This window comes from Poecilia latipinna, unplaced genomic scaffold, assembly GCF_001443285.1.
Source record: "Poecilia latipinna isolate Pla-1442-1.1 unplaced genomic scaffold, P_latipinna-1.0 Scaffold595, whole genome shotgun sequence".
Taxonomy (NCBI): Eukaryota; Metazoa; Chordata; class Actinopteri; order Cyprinodontiformes; family Poeciliidae; genus Poecilia; species Poecilia latipinna.
Genome location: NW_015113211.1, coordinates 72,881 through 78,369, shown reverse-complemented (window position 1 = coordinate 78,369; position 5,489 = coordinate 72,881). Strand labels below are relative to the sequence as shown.

Genomic DNA, 5,489 nt, shown 5'->3' with positions numbered 1-5,489 from the left:
TTGCAGTCAGCTGTCTGGCCGTGCGCAGGAATGAGTAAGAGAAGGACAACGCAGCATTATCCTCTGTGCAGCCAGCTTGGTCATTGGATTCTGTTTAGGATGTAGAGACAAAGCCTGCATTGACCGCATTTGATCGTCATTTTAGACTGATAAAACCTTGTTGGATATTCATACACTGAACAATAGATTCTATAAACATAGTTTGAGGCTTATGAAGCCATTATTTTACACGTGTAAATAAACATTCACATGATTTCTATTGTTTTTTCTTTTTCTTTTCTGGAATTAGACATACACAAAGTCAGCAATATGTAGAGGAGTCCAGCTTGGAAAATCTATTGTAGTTTCACTAAACAGTTTGTGAAACTTTTACATGACATTTGTGAAAATAAAACTGGAATCTTTCTTTTCCTCTCCCTCCTCCCCCTCACAGTTTTGCAATAGGTTTGCGTCATTTTCGTAAACCAGAGGTGTCGCATCGTCTCTTCTCGTGAGCTACATGCATCGCTAATCCATAGTAGCAGCACATGATGAGATGGAAAAACACACCAGCATGTGTTCCATCCTTCAGACATGCTTTCAGCAACTCAGAAGCTACGCCTCCCTTGGGCCGAGACCAAGTTTTCTTGAGCAGGATGACCCGAGCTGACGCGAAAGGAAGCATTTCACGACCCTGTCCTACACTTCGCCTCTTACAGTGAATCTGGAATTCAAAGCGGAGGGTCTGGTGATTGTTAAAGAGGGAAGCTCCTCTCCGACTCGATCTCTTTCCAGATGTTGTGATGATCCCCCACCCGCTCCCCCAGAGATCCACCTAGCAAACATCTTCAGAAAGTAGATGCTTCACACCTACAAGTCCCATTTCCTGTTTCTCCTTCATTCCCCACAATTGACATCACGCCTTGACGGACTTGCTGGGGATTTGCCCTCCGCTGAAACACAATCCCCGAGCTCCACCGAGAAGGCTGCATGATTTCAATTAGATCAGATTTAGTGACTCTGGAAACACAAGTCAAGTACGTCGCAAATGCCTCGTAAATGACTCCGAGGTACAGAGAAGGAAGCGAAGGGGGGGGGCGGGGTGTTGTACCGCTTCCACTTCTCAACGTCGCCTGCCCATTCTCAACCCGGGGGGAGTTGTAAATGCTGGCATATCATTGGTCGGGCCGAGTGCGAGGTTTACTTAAGTACTTGGGGGGTATGCTTTTCAGATGGCAGTCGCTGTGACCATGATGTCAGTGGACAATGATTCACAGTTTCCAGTTAATTATCCTTACCCAGTTCTACAACCGTGGCCCTTTTACCCAGATTCTGGGTCATTTTAATTTGCAACTAGGTTCTGATAGACGACTCTTTGGGTCAGTCAAATGCGCCAAAATCATTTCAAGTCTCTGCTGCCCGGTGTTTCATTAGGCCAAATGGGTTGTCGTGAAGCAAAGTTGCAATATGTTATCCCTCTTACACACAAATATAAAAATACAAATGTTCATCCATATAATGACTTCTTTAGAACAAAACATTAGAGTTAGGCCTGTTACTGTTATTAGTGAAACGAATTAAAGACGCGGTTTCGCAAACTGCAGGGCTGCCCGACCCGTTGCCACACACCGACAATTACCAGGGTGAAAAACCGCCACTGCATTTCTTCTTGGTTTATAGCAAAAATAAACTCAATTTCCTATTCAAAGCATTACTAACGGACGCAATAACACTGCTGATTACAGCAAATCGACCTCATCTGACTTTTTTTTTTGTTCCCCCTTTCTTTTGTTTCATCACAACGTTCCCACCATCCTATGGGAGCTTTAGCATCTTAGCCACAAAAAATATGCATCAAATTTGGGAATCAAGGCCTGTGAGATTCAATCCAACAGGATAAAAGTGTCGTCTGCGTGCAGAGCTTGTACAAAAGACACTTAAAATACAGAATCCTTCCAAACACTGCCTCCCATGTGATTCATGGCACACATTAACATTGCAAAAATAAAAAATAAAAAAATAAAAAAATGTCCCATTTGACATATTGCGTTGCCCTCATTTCAATGTATCCCCCGAGTCTCTGCCTTGGACGACTTGAAGCAAAACACTCAGGCAGTCGTGAGTGTCTCCTCAAACCGCTGCAACGTTTCCATAGCATCACTGTTGAGGACCGGACTGAAAATCCGATCCTAATGAGGCCGCTCCTCAGGAAACAGAGGAGCAGAACAGCTGGATGCAGGAGGCAGCCAAGTCCCATGTTGATCTTTTTTCCGTCATTTAATCTACTTTACCTCGTTTGTTATCTTTGGAAGAAGTGAACGGAGACAACTCGCCTTTTGTTAAGCAACTCTCAACCTTACTGATCAGAATTGTGTGTACAAATGGATGAAGCTTCGAGACGAACGATGCTTCAAAACGGTAACTGTTAATGATACAATTACTAGAATGCTAAAACAAAACCGAGGCGTTCCTGACAAGAGTCCGCCTGGACGACGGGGTTTTTTTTTCTTTTCCCCCTTTTGGAATCCAATTAGCGACAGCCTGATGCAATGTGTTGCCGAAGCCAGAGATTAGACCTGCTTCCACCTGTCAAAACCAGTTTTAGGTTACAGATAGCCGAGGTTCTGCCTTCTGGTCAGACGGTGTCTGGGTCACGAGCCGTGAACCTACCTTAAGCACAGCTTAAACAGAAATGTTACTTTGGAAGCATTGATGACTGCTTGTACAAATAAGCTAAGGACTGTAGTCTTCTTTTATGCTTGCTCTGAAACACTGCTGTAAAATAGGACGTGGACAGGATTGTTAAAAAGTAAAATAATGATGTACTGAGAAATCAGTACATCATTATTTTACCGATTTTCCGGCTTTCTCAGTTTCACACCAAAACCTTTTTGTGATCAAGTGCTTCCAGTTGTAACGGAGCGTAAGGGATTGGAAACTGTTTCCTACATGACTGTGGTGCACTGAGGCTGAGAGGCAGCAACAGAGGGTGAGACTCTCAGCAGATAACAGGAAGGCTAAATGTATTGTGGCAAAGTTGCTCCATTTTATCCTCTTGAGCTTTCAACCTTTATCTGTCGGGGATTTTTGGGATTTGCATGTGGCCTTTTGAGAATCTCAAAAGTAGTTAGGGTCTGCCCTCTCCAGGGACTAAACATTGAAACTGCTGCTGTAGTAGAGTTAGCAATGCTAAGTGTGACAATCATTAATCGAAGATGCTAAAGACAGCTAAAAATGTTACCTCAGCAAGCATGTTTTGGTTCTAAAATAGCAAGTACATCCCTATTTTACACTGACTTCTCATTGCTGTTCATGGCAGCAAAGCTGTATAAAAAAAGAAGAATTAAAGCTGCTATTGCTCTTTAGGAAAAGTTAGAATCACCTACAGCTGGTATTAACAGGTCAAAACTCTGCAGAACTAGAGTTTGGAGAATTCTGCTTTGTGCTTCTCTTTTTTCTCAATTGCTTTAGTATTTTTTAGGTTTGTGACCCAAACCTGAGAACAAAAAAACACAGCCATCAGTCTCCTATCGGAGTATTTTATTAACCTCATCTCACGTCGGCACAACCAGCAGCCCCTCTGACATGCTTGTTGCGTTACTGGCACCATGACACTGCAGCTTGGAGCTTTAATTTTTATCTTCCAGTCTGTGGGAAATCAAGTAACGACCACAAAATAAAGAAGAAGAAAAAAGAAATCATACTTTTTATAGATTCACTTCATGTAAAATGAGAATATTTAACATAAATAATAACTTTGACTTCTTCAAAAAAATATATATTGGAAGCTAATGTGTAAAGGCTATTAATTATGCTCCTGTCAATTTGGTTCCTTTCTCAGATCAGTGACTGCAACTCCAGCTGCCAATGATCAGCCACGTTATTCATCATTATCATCATCATCATCATTTACCCCTTCAGTCCATTCAAGTGCTAATAAAGTGTTCCTCTTTACTGCTGAACAGTATGTAATAAGTAAACCATCTTCACAGTTCAATAAGCTGCGGTGGGGTTCTGTAATAATATCCTCCGACGCCATTGCCAGTTGTTTCCAACTGCAAAATACAGAGGACAAATAAAGACAGGGTAGTTATTTAGCTCTAAATGAGTTTTATAGAGCAATCCATATGGCACCGTGGCAAACACACGGTCCACGGCACACATGAAGCTGACCGCTGCGCCACAGGGGGTTGTGTGTGTGTGTGTGTGTGTGTGTGTGTGTGTGTGTGTACGCGTGTGGGGGTGGGGGGAGTGCCACCAGTGGAAACACGTCCAGAGTGAAAGCCACAACTTTAAAACTTCGCCCCCACCTTCAAAGGAAATCCTACAAGCAGGTGTTGATTTAGACAAGAAAAAGTAATAATTAAAAAAAAAATAGATATGGTTTCAAAAAGCAAAACAAAACATAGAAACACCATCCAACGTTATAAATAATGAGTTGGAAAGAAGACAGGGGACACGTTTTTAGCACAACATGCGTGCTTTTACGCATTTGGACCACAGAGGAAATGGGTAAAAGGTTTGCGCGTTTAAATCATTTGAAAGAGGAGAAAAATACAAATAATAATTAAAAAAAATCCAGTGAAAATGAAATTTGCAGCTCACCTTCTCACAAACCGAGACGGACTAAAGCCATGGTCCCCGAGCTGACTGCTTCACTTGCTGCGGGCTTTAAAATGAAACGCTCCTCATTGCAGAATCTGTCGCACAGCTCCAGCGCCACCGCGGTGCCACGAAGGCGCAGCAGCCTCGCCCGCTGTGTGTCCCGCACCTCTGCTACATCTATCCGAGAAAAGAGGGGGACAAAAATAGCCTTTTGTGGACCCCCCAGCCCCCTTTCTCACTCCCTCCTCTCGCCTCTTCTGCTCACTGCAAATACGCGCAGGAGTTCAGAAAACTACCGTAAACAGATTCCTCAAAGCGGAGACCAAAGGTCCGAGGAAGAGCGCGGACTCCACTAGAAGTGAATTCAGTCCCACTAAAAGAAAAGCAAACTCCTCTGATCGAAAAAAAAGAAGAAGAAGAAAAATAAAGTTTCTGCAAAGCAAAAATCCGGGCGGACACTCGGTGCGCTCAGCAAGAGTCCATTAGAGCCGCTCTTCTTGTTGCAGAACAAGCCACCGAGCAGCAGCAGCGCTTTAAACCAAGTACGCTTATAATGAGGATGCCAAGTCAGCAGTAGTAGCTAAACCACTTCCGGCTACCTTTTCAAAATAAAATAAAGTTTAGACAATCGCAAAATTTATTTCAAAACCTGAATATTTCCTATCATGCCACCCCAACAGTTGAAAGTATTTATTTATTGAGATGCCAGAGAAAGTAATGCTGTGTGTCCCCTTTCTCTCCCCCGCCTGTTAAGCTGGATGAAAACATGACAGCCATATTTCCTCACTTAAAAATACCTACAGGTTTAGTTAAGTTAAGAAATGTTTCTGGTGGCAAACAACAGTTGAGGTGTGAAAACATTTCACAACAAAACAAATTCCCGGAAGTGTGTCCTGTTTGGGTCA

At 42.9% G+C, this 5,489-nt stretch overlaps 1 protein-coding gene across 1 annotated transcript in view; it reads right to left on the bottom strand.

Annotated features, from left to right (window-relative positions):
• Positions 1-5,113, bottom strand: part of prickle2b (prickle homolog 2b) — a 35,938-nt gene extending 30,825 nt beyond the window's left edge. The window contains exon 1 of the mRNA XM_015042553.1: positions 4,585-5,113. The gene's annotated coding sequence lies outside the window, so the exon portion shown is untranslated. The remainder of the gene's footprint in view (positions 1-4,584) is intronic.
• Positions 5,114-5,489: the final 376 nt, after the last annotated feature.